The 19,883-nt window shown below is 39.7% G+C and overlaps 1 long non-coding RNA gene across 3 annotated transcripts in view; it reads right to left on the minus strand.

Moving 5' to 3' along the window:
* Positions 1 to 19,883, minus strand: part of LOC123242123 — a 200,977-nt gene that overhangs the window by 77,508 nt on the left and 103,586 nt on the right. For 2 of the 3 annotated variants that reach the window (XR_006505802.1, XR_006505804.1), the window contains one exon: positions 12,958 to 13,044. This is a non-coding gene — a long non-coding RNA (uncharacterized LOC123242123). The remainder of the gene's footprint in view (positions 1 to 12,957; positions 13,045 to 19,883) is intronic. The other variant, XR_006505803.1, reaches the window with a different exon arrangement.

Raw genomic sequence — 19,883 nt, forward strand, 5'->3', positions numbered from 1 at the left:
ACCATTCTCCAGTTAAAATCCAACTGATAGGCAGCAATTTTTTACTTCAATAGCAAACCTTCCTCTCGTGGACCAAGCTAGGGAAACAAGTTCCTACCAAGAAAGGCACAAAGAAAGATAACATGCTGAGTGGGAAAGGGCTGGAATTGAAAGCTAAACTAATGGATGTTTATGACTAGTATTTGCTCAATATCCTGCATCTCAGGACCGTAATTGTATACAAATGGTGATCTTGGTAGTGAGGGGCTCCGCTCTGCAGTACTTAATACTGCTGTTGTTCAAAATATATTTATTACTGCATATCACCACAATTAGGCTGGAATCATCCTACACAATGAGGAAAACGTCGTGGCAGGCATGATCTAGAGAGAGGCACATAACGTAGAGGGATTCGCTGTCTGCCTTTTATGTCACTTTAATTGTCTCTGCAATGCAGTTGTTTCTGGAGTAGAATGTAGCAGAGGGAAGGTGGTCACAACAAGAAATGGAACATGAAAGTCTCATGTTGAGCTGGGACTGATGAACCATTAGGAAGCCTATTGAACTGGGGACCTGGAAAGAAAGACCCTGGGTTCAAATTCAGCCTCATGCACTTACTTTGTGACCCATGGGAAATCACTTAACCTCTCTTTGCCTCAGTTTCCTCATCTGTAAAATGAAGATAATAATAACACCTACCTCCCAAGGTTATTATGAGGATCAAATGAGATAATGATTATAAAGAACACAGCACAGTACATAGTAAGCACCACATAAATATTAATTATTATTATTATTATTATTATTATTATTATTAGAGGGAGCTTCATGCCTTCAGAAGAGAAGAATGTTATGCCCTGAGACGAAGGGGGTACACTGGTAATTGTTTAACATCTACTCTCTGGAGGGGGTAAGAAGATTTATATCCAATAACACTTTTAAGTCTAATCTACACTTAACATTTTTTTTATCACTCTTTGTATAGACAATCAATAAAATAATAAGTCAAGCCTGATCTACAGTCTATGCCAATTTCTAGGAATAGAAGCATTAATACTACAATTTAACAATCAGCTCTTCCTAGCTAATATGAAATTACTTCAACAGATTTCTGCCTAGACTAGAGTCTTCCCATTGGTATGCACCTCCAGGGGTATGGAATAGGGCAGAGGTGTCAAATTTGTGACCTCTTGCAAAATTCCCTATGTAGGCCAGAACCAGATTAAAATGTAATTGCAAAATATTTTACAAAATAAATAAAAATACAGTATGACAGAAAATGTTCATTTGTGGGTTTTCTAAATTGTGCTTCAATTTGGGTTTGACACCAGGGAAGGAGAAGAAAGAGGAGAACTGATTGGTATCTTCCTAAGGATATCACTACCTATCCCTTTCTTTCTTTTAAAGTTTTTTTAATCCTTACTTTCCACCTTAAAATCAATACTATGCATTGGTTCCAAGGCAGAAGAGTGGTAAGGGCTAGGCATTGGAGGTTAAATGACTTGCCCAGGGTCACACAGCTAGGAAGTATCTAAGGCTCAGATTTGAAGCCTGGACCTCCTGTCTCTAGACCTCCTATCTCTAGACCTGACTCTCAATCCACTGAGCTACCCAGCTGCCCCCCATCCCTTTCTTTAAAACACAAAACAAATGAACAAAAAAACAGATGAAGTCAATCTATACAACACAACTGTGTATAGGACAGTGCCTTAGCCTCAGTAAGAACTTAATAAATGTTGACTAAATTGAATTGAGCAAAACCTCATGCAGTCAGAGCATCTCCTCTCTCATCTAATCTTAATATTTCTCATAACTATTCATCCCCACCCTCTACTAGTCCTGGCCTTCATGTACATGAGCACACCTACTGAGAGTCAGTTTGCTCATCCAGTTAAAGCATGGTTTGGATGAGACCATGGCTGCCATTTCTGAGTCCATAGGGCCAATTGGCGTCATTCTGATCCTGTCATTCACTTTGCAGCCATGAGTGTGGTTAATTCCCAGGAGACCAGACCAAGGAATGTTCCAGGAAAATCCATCATGACTACCACCCCTACTTGAAAAATCTAAAACCCCAAAGATGGGGCATTTTGGGAAATTCACTAAAAACCATTCATAAGAGTACTACCAGGTGAAGGATCTCAAGAACATTTAAAGGTCTTGGAGATGTTCAGCATAGAGAAGAGAAGACTGACAATAGCTGTCTGATGGGATTAGATGTATTCTGCTTGGACCCAGAGGACAAAACTTGAAGAAATGGATATAAGTTTCAAAGTGGGCAGAAGTTTCAGAGATGGATGTAGGTTTGATATGTGGGAAAACCTCCTAACAATTAATTATCTAAAAGCAGAATGAGCTACTTCAGGAAGTAGTGGGTCTTTTCACTCATTGCGGGGTCTTCAAACAGAGGCTTCAAAGTGACCACTTTCTATGGAGGATTCTTCTTGGACTCACAAGCTGGACTCAGTTACTACTAAGGCCCCTTTCAGGGTTGAGATTCAACAATTCTGGCAAGACAATTATTAAAGCCCCCTCATTTAGCTTAAATAGAATCTCAGGATCATATGCCTGCAAGGATCCTTCGAGATTATCTGGTCTAAGTCCCTCATTTTACAGATGAGGAAATCAAGACCCAGAGAAATTAAATGCCTTGCCCGAGGTCACACGGTGGGAGGATAAGGCTAGATTCCAGGTCTCCTGACTCCCATTCCCAGAGCCCTTTCCACATATCAAACTGCCTCATAAACCCTCCTCATTTCCTCCTAGGAACTATTTTCCAAAACTTCCATTATTAAGTTGTTCTTCATTTCTCATGTATGACCAATTCTGCCTTGGAAAATGAAAATGTTTTTCTAGATAAAAAAAATAATAATAAAATGGAGTGACACAGGCTAAGAGGGCAAAGCAGAGGCCCAGGAGACCTAAACAAGACGTGGGGATTTCCTCATCATGCCACGACACTGTTCACTGTTTCCCTCTGGTACCTAGAACTCTGCAAATGCCTTTGGGCATGGGGACTTCTCTGGTTGGGAGAGAGCCAAGCAAACACCATTTGTACTGCTACTCAGGACCAAGAAGGGGGTTTTCCTCCCTTTTTTTTTTTTCTTGCAGGAAGGAGATGAAATGTGATAAGCCCAAACAATAAAGCAGAGGGTGGATAGGAATGGTGGGGAGGGAAGCCAGGGGAGTCACCAAGGACCTGCTGTCTCCATGGCCCTGCCAATGACCCTGCTGTGCAGGGGTGCAGAAAATATCTCCCAATTCATTTAGCTCCCTAGCTTGTTCCCAGATATGGAATAATGTGGCGGCACAATAAAGGCGTGACTCAGACACAGCAGGCACTGAGCCGAGCTGTGCCTGGTATCCAGAGGAGACGTCTCTGTCGGGCATTTTGCTTAGGGTTCCTCCAAGCCTGTTCTCGGGGAGCACACAAAGAGCCATTCAGGACAGTTGGCATTCTGAAAGGAAGCAGATGAGCTGGGGGCGGGAAGGGGCACACTGCCTGGCACTGACCCTGCCTAACCCCTCCCAGGCATGTGGGCGTATCAGGTTCAGGTCTATTAAGACTGCTGGGCTCTACAACTTTTCTAGGACTCTCTTTCTGATGATGGTCCATGCCTTCAAAGAAGCCAGCTGGGGAAGTAGGTTAGGAAAATTCCCACAGTTGTCAGCCCAACTCATCCACAATACACAGGCTCCAATCAATTGGTCATCCCACAACTAAAAAGGCAAGTCATGGCCTCTGTAGGAGTCCCACTCCGGGAGGCTCTCTGACTATAGCCCTGAGGCCAACTAGTTTATCAGGGGTACTACACTTGCCTGCTAGGTTCTACACATCTATCAGCCTCAGTCTCCTCATCTGTACAATGGACTATTAGAGATAATTTATTTATGTTCCTGGAAGTTATTCAGTCTTTTTTTTTTAGCCATTTCTAAATCTTATGACCCCATTTGGGGTTTTCTTGGCAGAGATACTGAAATGGTTTACCATTTCCTTCTCTAGTTCATTTTACAGATGAGGAAACTGAGACAAACAGGGTTAAGTGACCTGCCCAGAATGGAACAACTAGGAAGTGTCTGAGGCCAGATTTGAACTCAGGAAAATGAATCTTCCTGACTCTGGGCCCAGCACTCTATCTAGTAGACTAGCTACCTGCTCTGGAAGTCTAGCTATAAATTGCTAAGTAACGTTCTTCTACACTCTCCCAGAATACAGGGACCCTACCCCTCCTTTACTTACCCCTCCTCTTTGCTGCCACCACTTCTGACTCCAGGGGTAGATTACAGATCTGAAGATGGCATCCTGCCTGGGCTCTGACTCCAGTGTTTTTTCTGCATAGCCCAGAAGAGCAATCCCCCCAAAAAGTGTCAGTTCACACACATACATGAGCAGGCACAGTCAGTTCTGTGGTCCTATGAAGGTAGGAGCCAGGCAGCCAGTCAACAAGCTCTTAAAAATGTCCCAGCCACTGTGCTAAACCATCATATTTATATGCCGAGGGAAGGCACATTTAGCCCCTCTTTCCTTCCCACATAAACCTACATCAGGTTGCCCTGACCAGGCTTGCCCATCTGTGCTCTGATAAGCAAGTTAGAGAACTTAGATCTATATCGAGAACTATTTTTCCCCCTTGGGGGGAAGGGAAAGGAGGGTCATGTGTTCCTGCTCCCTAGAGAAGGGAAGGTTCCACTCAACTGAACCGAGGGGTAGCCCTCTGGAAGAACAGAAGCCAGAAGAGCCGAAAGCTTGGCCGCTCCAAACATTTTTCTTGGCAATCTGGGTCTTACAGCCCTCACTGTCCTCAGGAAGTTCTTCCTTTTATCTCATTTGAAGCTGGCCTCTGCTATCAACTACTAATTTCAACCTTCAGAGAAGTTTAAGAGAAATGGTTCAGAATCCCCTGAATAATAGCAGTCACAGTGATAATCAGTGCTATCTTCTTCTGCTATCTCTTTCGTATTTTAGGCTTTAGTATTAAGTAGCTTAAACTAAGCAGGATTTTGCAGGATCTCAGACCAGTACTTACAACCAGCTAGGAATCCACTTAAGACAGTAAGTAAAAAAGACGAGGACTGGATTTGGATTCAAATTCTGCCTACAATATTTCACATGGATGTGACCTTCATACCACCTCAACCTGAACTCAGTTTCTGGGCTCGCAAAATGATAGATATCAGCCAGATAACCTCTAAGGTCTCTTTGAGTTCCAGAGCCTGTTTTTACTTATTCCCTTTTTAGCCTTTTTGTTCCTATAAATTAATTCTAATCATGATGTTCTAGTCAAAAACTGGAAGAGCCTCAAAAGTGAGAAATTATCCTAATTTAGTGACAACTCAAAGAAATCCAGTGGACCAGTATTTACGAATTGGTTAGAGGCAATTTAGGAGTTCTACGTTGTCAAGCAAGCACATAGTCACTAAACTTTTTAAAAAATCAATTCTATTTGCCTTTCTAATTACAGAAAGAGCCAAAGACTTTAGCCACAACTTCATTCACTGTAAATGCAGATAGTTGACCAGAATCCCCAGTTAGAAGACTCCAAACTGGCAGATGTACTGATTTCTGATTGGGGACGCCCATAGTCCGTGGGACTTCAGGCAAGGCATTCAGAGACATCTGGTCTTCTGGTCTAGAAAGCCAGTGGAGGAAGAACAGATAAGGCTGGGACAGAAATCTGGCAGCCTCCACAGCATCTGTGCTTGGTTTCAAGGTTCTGGGTGGCAGGCAAAGAAAAAAAAAAAAATGGTCTCAGAGAATGTCTACATAGTGACTAGAGATGATTCCAGCAGGTGGCACCAGAGAGCAGAATCCAACCTTCTCTGTGTCCTCAGGGCAGGGAGCAGATTTGTTTCCTCCATTCCAAGTTTCCTCCATTCTTGATTCTGAGGCCAAGGGCAGCAGTGGACACCAAGTCCCTGCCTGGACCTAATGACTCTGGAAAGGCCTGTTGTACAAAGTCAAATGAAGGAGGCAGAATGGAAGAAGAAATAGGAAGACCCAGGTCCAAGTCCTGCCTGATGCTATGTGACCACTGAACAAGTCACTTAACTCAGCAGATATGAGTCCATGAGGTTACTGGTGCTTTCCAAAAACTTAGGACCAATAGCAACAATAAAAATAGCGTTAACTCAGCATCCCATTTAGCTCTCTAAGACTATAAATTACAGTGGAATTCCCAGTTGGCATTAGTGAAGGAGGTTATTACACTGGGAGTTCCCCACATTGATGAAAGGATCGCCCCCCCACAAAAAAATTTTTTTTGCAAAAAAGGAAAAGTTAGATTTGATATACGTTCAATATTTCTGGGCAGCTTTAGGAGACAACATAATCTCCTTCATGTGTTTTGTTGTTATTGTTGGATAATTTCAATCATGTCCAACTCTTCCTCTAACTTTTTTTTAATTTATTAAAGAATACCTCTTAATTATTACCGCTTTGTTTGAAAAACCAACTTCATAAAGAAATTCTATGGAAAACTTTTTTTAAAGTATTGGTTGAGTGTGATGGAATATGTTAATTTTGTAGTTTTTAAAGAAATTTTTTTTTATTTAGCAGTGTCAGAATTTAGCATTTAGCTCCCAACATAATATTCACTTTGCTTCCAGATCCCCCTCATCCCATGAAAGTCAACTCTCTCTCTCTCTCTCTCTCTCTCTCTCTCTCTCTCTCTCTCTCTCTCTCTCTCTCTCTCTCTCTCTGCCTACCTTTCAACTTGGATTCAGTGGGAGAGCCCCCTCGCTCATCTTGTTTTGACTCCCATGGTTTTGAGGCTCCTTATACAGATCAGTTCGCAAAGTTAGTCAGAGTGGTTTCTGCTTTTGCTGCTACTAAGCTGCCATCTTGACTCTGACCCCCAACACAATATTCACTTTGAAACAGCAGCTAAAGAATTTATGGAAATTATTTCTGTATTTCTTTGTAACCCCATTTAGAATTTTCTAGACAAAGATACTGGAATGGTTTGCCTCTTCAAACAAAGGCTGAATGACTATGTGTTGAGTGTCCAGTACTTAGCACACTGAATGGGACACAGTAGGTATTTAATGTTTATTGATGACCTGACTGATAAAAGAAATTTCTGTTCAAAAATTGATTAGATTATATAGTTTCTGAGCACTCTTTTTTTTTAAACCCCTACCTTCTATCTTGGAGTCAATATTGTATATTGGCTCATAGGTGGAAGAGTGGTAAGGGCTAGGCAATGGGGGTTAAGTGACTTGCCCAGGGTCACACAGCTGGGAAGTGTCTGAGTCCAGATTTGAACCTAGGACCTCCCATCTCTAGGCCTGACTCTCAATCCACTGAGCCACCTAGTGTAATGCAGAATTTATGCAAGATCTCTAGCTGCCCCCTGTGAGCACTCTTCCAATTCTGAGATTTAGTGATTTGGTGATTCTGTTTCTGAAAGGAGAACAAATCATAGCCAATCTGGAGTCCCAGGAGGAAACAAGTTCCCTAGACGTATGAATAAGTAAAGGATTGGAATCACCAGAATCAAGAAGACTAGTGAGCTATGAAGAAAGAAACTTTAAAAAAATTTAATTCCAGAACAAGGAGAAACATTCTCAAACTTGAAGAATATGATACTCTAAACTGAAAGTAAAATGAAGAAAAGAAAATTCAATCTATATTGTTCTACAAAGTATTGACTCACAGAGGCCTGATAAGCTTGGGAAAGACAGTGGTTAACAACTTCCACTTACAACCTAAATTGAATAATGTATAGGACTTCAAGAGACTAATAAAAGTCAACCAGTCCCTGGCCCTGCAGTTAGGCAAGGCAGCATCTGAGCCACCCCATAAGATGCAACAACTCACTCTCTGGAGCTGGAGGAAAGGAGGAAACACACAGTAAAATCATACAACTGAGAAGCCAAGTGTTTCCTCTCCCCTTTCTATATTCTTTTTTTTTTAACCCTTACCTTCCATCTTAGAATCAATACTATGTATTGGCTCCAAGGCAGAAGAGTGGTAAGGGCTAGGCAATGGGGATTAAGTGACTTGCCCAGGATCACACAGCTAAGAAGAATCTAAGGCCAGATTTGAACCCCAGACTTCCCATCTCTAGCCCTAGATCCCAATTCGCTGAGCCACTCTGCTGCCCCCTTCCCATGTCCCTTAATTGGGGATAATCCATAATTAGACTAAAGCTCAGATTCTGACCCTTAAGGGGATAAATAAAAATAAATGTGAGACAAATAGTATTTAGAAAATATCAGAATTTGAATAATTACTTTAAGATATAGGAAACAATCTCTTCATTCTAAGAGTATGGCTTCCTAAGACCTAAATAGAGAAAGATGCAGTTTTGCTAATCAAGAGAGTCTTCTGGGTTTGAGAAAATTGAAAGATATTTACTTATTTTGCTACCTTGGATTTATTTCATGATATTTCTCTTGTGAGGAGCTATCACCAAGAACCAACACTGATGTCACATAAATCATTTCTTAGTGTCCCATTTTAATCTAGCAGAGCTGCATATTGTTTGAAAAATTGCAACTGTAGAATGTGCTCTCGGTCATTCAGAAATAGTAGTTTGTTCACCCCTGGAGCATGGCATTTCAGACCTGAGCCCATCATATAATCTATACCTTTCTACCACAATATGTCTCAACCATAGATGTTTAGATCTCTCCTTTACAGAAAAAAGAAAATGGAACTGTTACTAGGGCAGACATGTTGGAGAAACCTGCATTTTTTGGACAGGGAGCAAAATTCCGTGGCCTGAGTCCCTGGAAATTCTGCCTAGTGGCCTGGCATAATGAGAATTTGCCAGGCCTGTTATGGTGAGGCTACTGACCCCAAACCACAAACTCACTATCACCCTACATTCAGTTTGGCTGTCATCATAATAGAGAAAGGATATATTTGACTTACGGGCCCCCATTGGAGGTCATTAAAGGGGTTCTCTTTGAACAAGAGAGGAAATATGTGGTCTGTAGGGAAAGAGCACAGAGCCAAAAATCAGAAGAGCTTCTTTTGCCAATGACTATGTGGTGTCAGGAAATAAGCCAAATCACATAAACTAACTATGGAAATAGTTCCCCCCCAAAGAGACATTTACCAAACTTTCCACTAGCCCACAATTTACAACAGCTCTTCTCATCCTTCTACCACCAAGCCTAGTCAATTATGATGATAATTACAATAATAATAGGTGGTTTACCTCCAGATGTAGCCTATGAAATGGCTAAAATCCAAGAATGGAATCAAAAGGCCCTCCATGGGTAACATCCACATGAACTCAACACGTTGACAAGGAAATATTGAACAAATGTCTGGATCATGTGAGCTTGTTTTTAGAAATGGAGGGGTTCATGATTGCAATTTAGCATTGGGACATGGTTGAAATTGCATGTTGGTCATCTTTAAGGAACAGAGACTTATTGATTAAAGCAGATTATGTATAGCTGTGTAATGACATCACTACAGACTGGGAACATTTGATACTTCCTGAAAATCTAGCAGTACACAATTTGATGGCTAGAATTATGCACAGAAAGCTCACTAATTTTCATAAACTAATAGATAACAAGTTCCTACACTATAAATGAAAGATCTCAGATATTCTTGCAAATCCAACAATAATCAATCAATCACAAAACTGAGGGATTATTATTTCTCACAATAATATGGTCCCCAAACACTCAGACATAACATTGGTCCACAAAAACTTAAGAACATTTTTAATAGTTTGATGCTATACCAAATACTCATAAAGTTAAAGCTAAATAGCATGAAAAGCTCTTAAATAGAGAGCTCTAGAGACCCTCCCTTCTCTTAATGTGACTACACTAGTCATCAAACTATTCTCTGAATTGCAAGTGGGCCTTCTACTATCCTCATACAACTGTTTTTAATTCAGATGAAAAAACGTCTAGTTATTCCTCTGCCTCAAGTTGAATGCTCTTCCCACTATAACCATACTTCTTCATATAGCAAGGTCACTTCCAGAGAACTTATGGAGGAATAATACAATGATCATTGTGTTATTTCCTTCTCTAATCTTCCAAAATGTTGTTATTGAACCCCATGTATTTGGGAGGAAAATTGATTGGTTGATACATTCATTCATTCACTCAATTATCATTACTGGAGACTATATCACTCTACTAGACAGTAAAGGGAATATAAGATATGGCCCCTACCCTCCAAGAACTTATTATCTAGTAGAAGAAATAAGACAGAAATAAGACTGATTTCTATAGCACTTTCAAAGTTTATAGTATACCTTTCTTACAACAGCTTTATGATGGCCCTATTTTAAATACAAGGAAACTGAGGTTCAAAGAGGTTAACTAACTTGCCTGGGATGTCCTATTGAAGTGTCATGTATATAAATAAACAAAATATAAGGTGATATTGTGTCAGTTGCCATGGAAAAAGTAAGAACCAAGTTCTCTGAGAAACTGATTCAAGAAAGACTTCAATTAAGGATTTTGTAGAATTTAAGTTCAATTTTGTTGGATAGATAGACCTTTTTCTGAGAAGAAGAAAAAGATAGTGTGCAAAATGTATAGAACAAAATGAGCCAAGATTTGGAGGTGGAAATAGACATTGTGTTCTAGGAATAACTCACTCTATTCTGTGACCAATGTCATATAAATACACACACATACATACATATGTACCCATAAGCACACACCTGTGAAACCTTTGAGTTATGGGTGCAGCCCCTTGCTATGGAAAACATATAGAATAAAGATTTATAGATTTGGAGCAAGAACTTAGAGATAATCTAGTATATAGCTCCCCACTATCTGCCAACATATGAACACATTTAACAGATGAGGAAAGGAAGCCTCAAAAGGGCTAAGTGTCTTGTACAAAGTCATCAAGACTTTGTAATAGTGCTAAGACTAGAACCCAGCTTTTCCCACTATGCCACAAAAAAATCTTACCTTGTTCTAAATTTTCTAAATGGGCTAATAAACCCAGAATACTTTGTGGGCAGTATTATTCCTTATAAAATTATCAGCCAATATGAACAAACTCACAAACTCACAATGGAAAGTATATCAGTAACCCTGCTAAAGAACCTAATGCCTCTGCAAGGGGACTACTATTCCAAAGTCCACAAAGTCCCCCAGCCAAGAAAAACAAAAAAGGAGAGAATGGGCATGTTATTGGACATCATAAGGGGTTGAACAATGAAAGCAAAGTTGAAAAGCATAATTGGAAGAGAAGTTAAATATTTATTAAATGCTCTTCCTATCCTTTACCTAAGTATATATCTTCTTAGAGAAATCTTGCAGTTATTCAATGGGGTATTCTAATATTTCCATAATGGACGTAACTGTTGTATGTCTCAGTTTCCAAATCATAACACATTTTCAAAATGTCCACTGATGAGTAAAGGTGAAAATGAAGCACAATTTCATCATGTATACTCAGTCTATTTCATATAGTTTTTATTCCACATACCCATTTCCTCCTATGCATTCTTTCCACAACTCCTTGTATTCTGATTTTAATATTTTCCCATTTTACTACAATCTCCTTCTCTCCCTCTCCCCATCCCCCTCATTCTTCCTCTCTTCCCCTCCCTCCCCTCTCTCTGTCTCTGTCTCTCTTTTTCTCTTTCTCTCTCTGTCTCTTTCTGTCTCTGTCTCTCTCTGTCTCTTTCTCTCTCTGTGTCTCTCTGTCTCTGTCTCTCTCTCTCCATATATATATTTCTCTCTCTGTGTGTCTGTCTGTCTCTCTCTCCTGTGTAAATTTAGGAATGTTCACTTAACCTCTCTGGGCGATTGTGTATCATCTGTAAAATCTGAGGCTTAAATTGGATGAGCTCCAAGGTGCTTTCAAGTTCTAAATCATATAATACTTTGGGGACTTCCTAATAACCAAATTCAAGGAACTTTAGTCTTTCTCTTCTTTGCTGCTATAATATTTATCATTATTAACCACCCCATTCTTTTGGACCTTCTCTCCTCCCTAGGCTTCCAAAACAACAAGCTCTTCTATTTTTCCTACCTTTTATAATACTCCATCATGGCCCCTTCATTGGCCCATCATCTTCCTTCTCAGCTCTTGACTTCCAGCACTGACCTATCTTTAGACCTGTATCTGTCTATATCTCCCCTGGATGTCCCCAAAATCAACATGTCTGAAATGGGCTATGCCCACCAAATCTCATCCTTCTTCAGACTTCATGATCTCTGTATGGTACTACCATATGCCAAATCCCATTGTTTGAAAATGTAGAATTAGCTTTTATGAAATAAGATATTTGTAAAACCCTTTGAAAAACCTCAAAGTTCTATATAAATGGTAGCTCTTATCATTATCATTATCATCGTCACCATTATTATTAATTACAAGTTCTCTAGTCTAATCCATCATTTTTCAGATGAGGAAAATGAGACCCATAACCTACCCAAAGAACTGCAAATTCTTTCCTTTATATCAAATCATTTCTATTTCTTGCTATGTAACAATTTAGGCTCCCTTCTATCTTTCTCTCTTTCCTTCTCCCATGAAAAAGGCCAGAAGAAAAGGAATGACCACCTTTGAGACAGACTTGGCAGAGATCCTTGACCTTTTCTATTATGACTCTTGATATTTTTGCCATTTCTCTTTTAGATTGTAAGCTCCACAAGGACAGGAACTGTGTCCTATTTAAACCCTCGGGGCCCCTTTCATTGTGCCCTGCACTTAGTTGGGGTTCAACAAATGTTTATTGGATTAAATAAAATAGAACCAGAAAAGGTTGCTGGACCCCCGTGCTAGAACACTGCTGCTAAGCATTTAATAAGATGTCACTCGTGCTCCTTCCCTCTTCTGCTGTGTATTTATTCAATAGAAAGAGTTAAGTATTTAATTTAGTGTATTCACATTTGTTAAGTCATTTTAAAATAGGAGAGATATGATTTACTTTTCATTTAAATGTTATTTAATTGCCTTGACTACTTCGCTTTGCAATCTGCTAAATCCATATTTAATTTCAGTGTGGTGAGTGGGGATGTGGTGACATTTACCTGTGTTCATTTCACTTTGGCTCCGGCTTTCAACCCCTTCTCTCCTGGAAGAAACTTGGAATATCTGTCTGGTGTAATGCGGGCCTGCTGGAAACAAAATTTATTCCCATTAGCTATTTCAATAGGGCCAGCGAGACAATATACCTTCTTATTAAAAGTCTGGCAAATGCAGCAGATATTTATGGAGACCTACCGTGTGTCTGGCAGACAGTGGTTTGTTTTGTTTTGTTTACATCAATATCCTAACAACTTCAACTTTATTTTTTATCATTTTATTTTATTTTCCCAATTACATGTAATAATTTTCCATGTGTATTTTCTGAAATTGTCTTCCTTCCTCCTTTCTCTCCCCCCTCCTGAGGATGGTAAGCAATTTGATCTGTATTGGACATGTATTATCATGCCAAACATATTTCCATATTGTTCATTGGCCAACTTCAACTTTAAAAAGGATGAAAACATTATACCCTAGTATTCTTGTGACAGTTCCTCCCCATTGAACTTAAATTCCCTCCTAGTTTTCCAAGGTGCAAAGGTGGTAGATATTCCCTAGTTAGTGATTTCTCCTTCAACAATTAAGTATCTAAAATTTGGCATCATGGTGGCACAGTGGATAGAATGCTGAACCTGGAGTCAGGAAGCTTCAACTTCCAGAGTTCAAATCAGCCTCAGATGCTTACTAGCTGTGTGACCCTGGGCAAGTCACTTAATCTTGTTTGCCTCAGTTCCTCATCTATAAAGTGAGCTGGAGAAGGAAATGGGCAAACCACTCCAGTATCTCTGCCAAGAAAACTCCAAACTGAGTCACAAAGAGTTGGGCAGGCCTGAATGATAACTAGAGAGCAAGGACCAAGTCTGCCTAAATGACTCCACAGAAGGGTGCTCAGTGAATGCTCACGGATGAAGGAAATGGCTCACCATTCCAGTATCTTTGCCAAGAAAACCCCAAATAGGGTCACGAAGAGTCAGACATGACTGAAATGACTGAACAGCAACAATTTTGCAGAACAGCATCTGAGATGTAAATGTGTCCTTACCCTAAGGGAACTTGTATTCAAGCTGGAAAATGGCACAGACAATTTACATGACATTACTTTAGAGAGGTGCAAAACAAAGTGTTTTGTGAGAAATGATGGATAGAGACATACCTAGAGATGGGTTCTTTTTTGAAATTGGAGGGGGGGCGGATTTTGTCCCAGAATGCTAATAATTACAGAATGAAAAATGTAAACCAAGTGAATTATTACTCACTCTACCTTGCTCTTGCTTTCTTCTCCCCTGACTATAATCTAAGTGCTGGAGGGGCAGCAAAGTGGCTTAGTGGAAAGAAAGCCAGGTCTGTAGTCATGAGGATCTGAGTTCAATTCTAGACTCAAACACTTCCTAGCTGTGTGTTCCATGGCATTTAACTCCTTTTGTCTAGCCCACAGCCTTCTGTCTTAGAGTTGTTACTAAGATGGAAGTTAAAGGTTTAAAAAAAGAATCCTAAAGTCTATCCCCATGGAGCTACCATCTGAAAACTCCTCTAACCTCACCTTCTATTGATTTGAAGCGACATTTGATGCTGCCTATCACAGAGAATGATTAATGCTTTTTGGTCCAGATGCCAAAATTGTTCATTATTGCTCTGCAAAGAGGAAAGTTGTTACCAACTAGGGGGTTAGAGAGATCAAGAAAGGCCTCATAGAATCTCAGAGTTGGAAAAAACTTCACCAAAGATTTAACCATATTGTAGACCTTCAATGAGGGAAAACCCATCAACCTTTGAAATTGGTCATTACGCTTTTAGCTCTAATAACTAAGAAGTTTCTACTTAAATCCATTCTGATACTTTCCAGCTTTCTTAGTTGTTCTTGGAAGTGTTTCCAGGCATAAAAGGATGGCTAGGAGGTGAGCAGGCAAAGGAGAGAGAGAGAACATCCTAGGTATAGAAAAATGTATAAGAAATTCATGAAGGGAGGAAAGCTCTGGGTGAGATCAAGAGACAGAGAGTGGCCCACTTTAACTGAAGTGTAGGATGACTAGAGGTGAGTACTGTGAGATCAAAGTTGGAAGAGGCATGATCAGATTGTGGCAGGTCTTAAATGCCAAACCAAGAAGTTTGAGTTCTGTTTAGGAGACAAAAGGGAGCTACTGAAGATTTTTGAGAAGAGGAATAACATGACTAAGCCTATGATTAAGGAAGATCAGTTTAAGAGTGGCATGAAGGACAGATTTGAGGACACTGCAAATGAAAGCAGGAAGACTTGTTAGGAGGTTACCACAATAGATAGGCAAGAATAAGAATCTATATTCATTAATCACATCTAATTCCATAATCTGAGCCATATTTACCAATGGAAACCATAGAATATTTTTGTTTCCCAGTGGACTCTTAACAAGAAGAGAGATACAATTTCGGGGGGAGTAGGGGAGGATTGACTTTGCAAACCTTTCTAGGAAGCAGGAGGCTGTTTAATTGAACCTTTTTCAGGAGTCATTTCCATTTACCAGACTATGACTACATGATCCCAGATTCCATGATTCTCCCCTCCCAAAATGATGTGATGTAAAACATTGCCTATTAAATGTTAATTTATAGATTATTCTGTGGACCTTCTCAGAATGATCCTCTTTACCACAAACCTGCCTTAAATTGGCCTCTTGAGAGTATTTGCTCTCCAATTGAAAGTGCTTCTATTTTTAATCTTCCCAATTCTCATCTAGTACAGATGGTTACAGAGCTTGGGGAGAGGAGTATAACACTACCAATTACCATTGGGGGGAGGATATTCCTGCATGCCTGGAATGTAAAACTGGGTAGCCTGGTGGAAAATGAACCCAACAGTTTTCATGGGAAAAGTGGTCTCTTTGCTCATCACACTTCCTGAGCCCCAGCAGGGATTCTGTGAACAGATGAGTTTGAAATTACAAGCCAAGTCTGTGCCTCACACAAGCCTCTGGTTCCAACCTCAGAAGGATCATATTCTTGAGCCACAGTTGCTTTCTTGATTTCGTCATGGATAGCACACCCACTAGGAGGTCCCCATCTGAGCCCTGGCAAAAAAAAATTTTCCAATGTGCATAAATTAGCACCAAATGTCTGTGCTATGGAAAAATGCCAGAACTATTCTATTGCATCCCCACCCCCAAAAGAAGACTTAGGGATGGTAACTGACCACTCCCTGATACCTCATGCACTCCTGACAAAGTCATAAGGTAGTAATGAAATAGATATATGGGCAGCACTGCTAGGGACCAATGTCGGAAGAAACTTTCATTTTCTAATTCTCTGACTCTCTCCCTACCTTCCATAATCCAGACGCTACACATGCCATCCAAGTAAAGTAGCTCCTACAGTTTCAGTAAAACCTCTGACCCTTGGGCCACATTCCCTCTCTTTAGATTATAATCAGCTTATTGAATCTAAACTTGGCCTATCTCTCTAAATGTTTTAACACATCCCCTCTCATTCCAACTTCTGTTACTTTTCAGCATCACCACTCTTCTTGAAATTACAGAGCTGAAAGACACATTAGGAAATGAGCTGCACTAGAAGTCCCTCAAAGAATAAGAAGGGTGGAACTCAGAGATTATTTGTTAGGTATTGCTTGGACAAGACAATCCCTGAGGTCCTGTCTAACTCTAAGACTCCTTGAAAATATGCCCTCTGAAAATTAAGTAGTTTTCTCTCCTTTTAAATGATAGTAAAACCCAATGGTTGAGGTCTTTATTTCTCATGTATATTTCAGAAGATTGAATGACCTTCCTTTTAACTCAAATTCTTTACTGGTAGAATCCCATCATTTTGTAAATGCAAAAAAAAAAAAAAAAAAAAAAAAAAAAACCTGAGCTTTTGTTCAACTAAATTCACTTGAAGAGCCTTGAATCCATGTTGTATAAGAATCCATTGAAGTGGGGCAAAAAAGATGGCTCAGTGGATGGAGAGCCAAGCCTAGATATGGGAGGTCCTGAGTTTAAATCTGACATCAGACACTTCCTAACTGTGTGACCTTGGCAAGTCACTTCACCCCCATGGCCTATTCCTTACTGCTCTTCAGTCTTAGAACCAGTACATAGTACTGATTCCAAGATAGAAGGTGAGGGTTAAAAAAAATAAAAGAATCCATTGAAGGAACTGCGGATACTTAACCTGGAGAAAAAAACAACTCAATGAGGATGCTACCTGTCTCCAAGAACTTGAAAAGTCATCCTATGGAAAAATGGTTTGATTTTTTTTTCTACTTGGTTCTGCTTAGCTGAACTAGGAAAGCAAGACAGAATAGCAAACAATCAAATTTAGGCCTAATATCAGGAATATCTTCCTAACAATTAGAGCTATTCAAAAAGTGGGATAGATTGCTGCAATAGACAATGGCTTCATCCTCATTGGAAGTCCTCAAGCAAAAGCTAGGTATTGGTAGTGGGACTTCTTTTTTGGATATGGGTTCAAGTAGGTGGGAATTGAAGTAGATGAATAGACAGATAAAATTGAAAGGTGATAGAGATAGATAATAAATTATAGATGAAGACAAATAGAAAAAGAAAGACAATAGGAAGAGAGAGAAATGGAAAGAAAAATGATAAGTAGGTAAATAGATACAGAAAGATAATTGGTAGGTAGATATAGAAAGATGATGGATATAGATGATAGAAAGAAAATCATAGGTAGATAAATATAGAAAGATGACAAGTAGATAGATAGGTGATCAATATAGAAAGAAAAATGATAGGTAGATATAGATATAGGTAGATAGGTAGATGGATGGAAAGATAGATAGATAGATAGATAGATAGATAGATAGATAGATAGATAGATAGATAGATAGTAGAAAGGTGAGAGGTAGATAGATAAAGACATCTGAATCTATGATAGAGCATTTATTAAGTTCTTTCTATATCCAAGGCACTATGCTGGACACTGGGGAAACAAAAACAAACAAGGTATCTTCACAGAGCTTACATTCTAATCGAGGAAAATAAAACAAGAGGGAGATGAAAGGGGAGCATGAGTACTCACAAAAGAAAAAGGTAGCTCATAGGAAAATGTAGCAGTTCTTTTCCCTTGGAGCTAAAGGTCCCTTTCAACTCTCAATTAATGTGTTTCTATGATTCATCAAGTATTTACTAAACACATATTATGAACAGAGCATGGTGCTAAGAGACAGTGATCTGCCCATACGCCTGGTTTCTCCATTCAAACCACTCTTTCTGAGTCTTTTCCTAGACAGTGCTGGAGTGTAAAATGTCTTAATCACCTAAATGGGTCAGAACCAGGCAATAATGAAGCAGGCATCCCCATTTTTCCCCAGCAGTGACTAATGCTCAGGCTCTTGCCATGTGATGTGAATGAAGTTGCCTTTATCCCCTCAAGTCTCATAACCTTGGCTCAGTTGTCATATGCAGAAAGTGGCAGATGTTTGAGAAAAATGTTTTTTTTGCACAAAGTCACCATCAATGTTAAGCAGGTAAGACTTGGCCCCTAATAGGCAATATTATTTCTACCCAAGATGCAGGTGGAAATGCAGAACGTCCTTCCTCCTGAGACACTTTTGCCTAGACCCTCTACTGTCCCAGAGCTAGCAGACACAGGCCTTTGGTTGAACCCAAGGCTGCTGTAAGGATGGGATTTGTTACACTGCTAATTTGCATTTCTAATCATTCAAGAGTTTAATTAGTATCATGGCCTTAATCAGGTGCATTGCAAATAAAGCTGATGTCATCAGAGCTTAATTAGTTTGAAGGAGCAAAAAAGTTTTGCACAATCTGAAAATGTCTCCACTGGTGTAAAGGTGAAGGGCCTGGAGGGTTTGTGGATGAGGACAGAAGCCAAGCTGAGATTTTGGATTCTGTGATTAAAGATTTTTTTTTCCAAATGCTGGGGAAAGATTGACAAAGTCATGGCAGGCTATAGTGGAAAGTTATTAGACTTGAAGTCAGAAAAACTGCTTTTCTTCCCAGCTGTTCCATCACTTAAGAGTTATACAGCTTTATGCAATCACTTTTAACCTCTCTGAGGCTCGGTTTGCTTATGTATAAAAAGGCAATAACAATTATTTTCAGTCCCTCCCTCAGAGAATTGTTTTGAAGATTAGAAGAGATAATGTCTAGGAAAGGGCTTTGAACATTGTGAAGCCTTGCTGGAATGTCAGGGAGCAGTGATAAAATAAAAACACGGAGAGGCAGCCAACAATATTGGGCAGAGTTTATTTTGGCCACTTTAGGTGTTTGGCATGTGACAGGAGCATCTTCAGCTTTAGCTCTCTGACTTTTGAACCCTGGCACTGTGCTGTGAAGGAGAATTGGGAACTGGCCAAAGTTTGTTAATGTTCCATCATCCAAAGTTGAGAGAGAGAGAGAGAAAGTAGAGGCGATTAAGGAGAACAGATGCCTCAAGGAGATCATTGAATTTAGACCTTGAAGACACCACAATCGCTCATCTAATCAAACCCTCTCATCTTTATTGGAGAAAACTGAGTCCGAGAGAAGGAAAGGCACTTGGGATAAAATTACCAACAGATATAATAGTTAAGGCCCAAATCTAAGTCCTCTGATTCCAAATCTGCCAGTTTTTCTATTTGTAACTATGGAAATGCCTCTTCAGATGAATGACATTGAGATCAGAGCAGGCGATTAGAGAAGGTACCACCTTCACAATGCAATATTTCAAACACTGATTTGTCAAGAAATCCAATAACTCTCCATTAAGATTGCTTCATTTTCAAATCTGGCCTCAGACACTTCCCAGCTGTGTGACCCTGGGCAAGTCACTTGACCCCCATTGCCTACCCTTACCACTCTTCTGCCTTGGAGCCAATACACAGTAGTGACTCTAAGACAGAAGGTAAGAGTTTAAAAAAAAAAAAAAAGATTGCTTCCTTGAACCCTGACAAAAAAAAAAAAAGATATGTGCATATATATAGACATAGCCCTTTTCCATAATCACA

The sequence above is a fragment of the Gracilinanus agilis genome, chromosome 3, assembly GCF_016433145.1.
Source record: "Gracilinanus agilis isolate LMUSP501 chromosome 3, AgileGrace, whole genome shotgun sequence".
NCBI classification, from domain to species: domain Eukaryota; kingdom Metazoa; phylum Chordata; class Mammalia; order Didelphimorphia; family Didelphidae; genus Gracilinanus; species Gracilinanus agilis.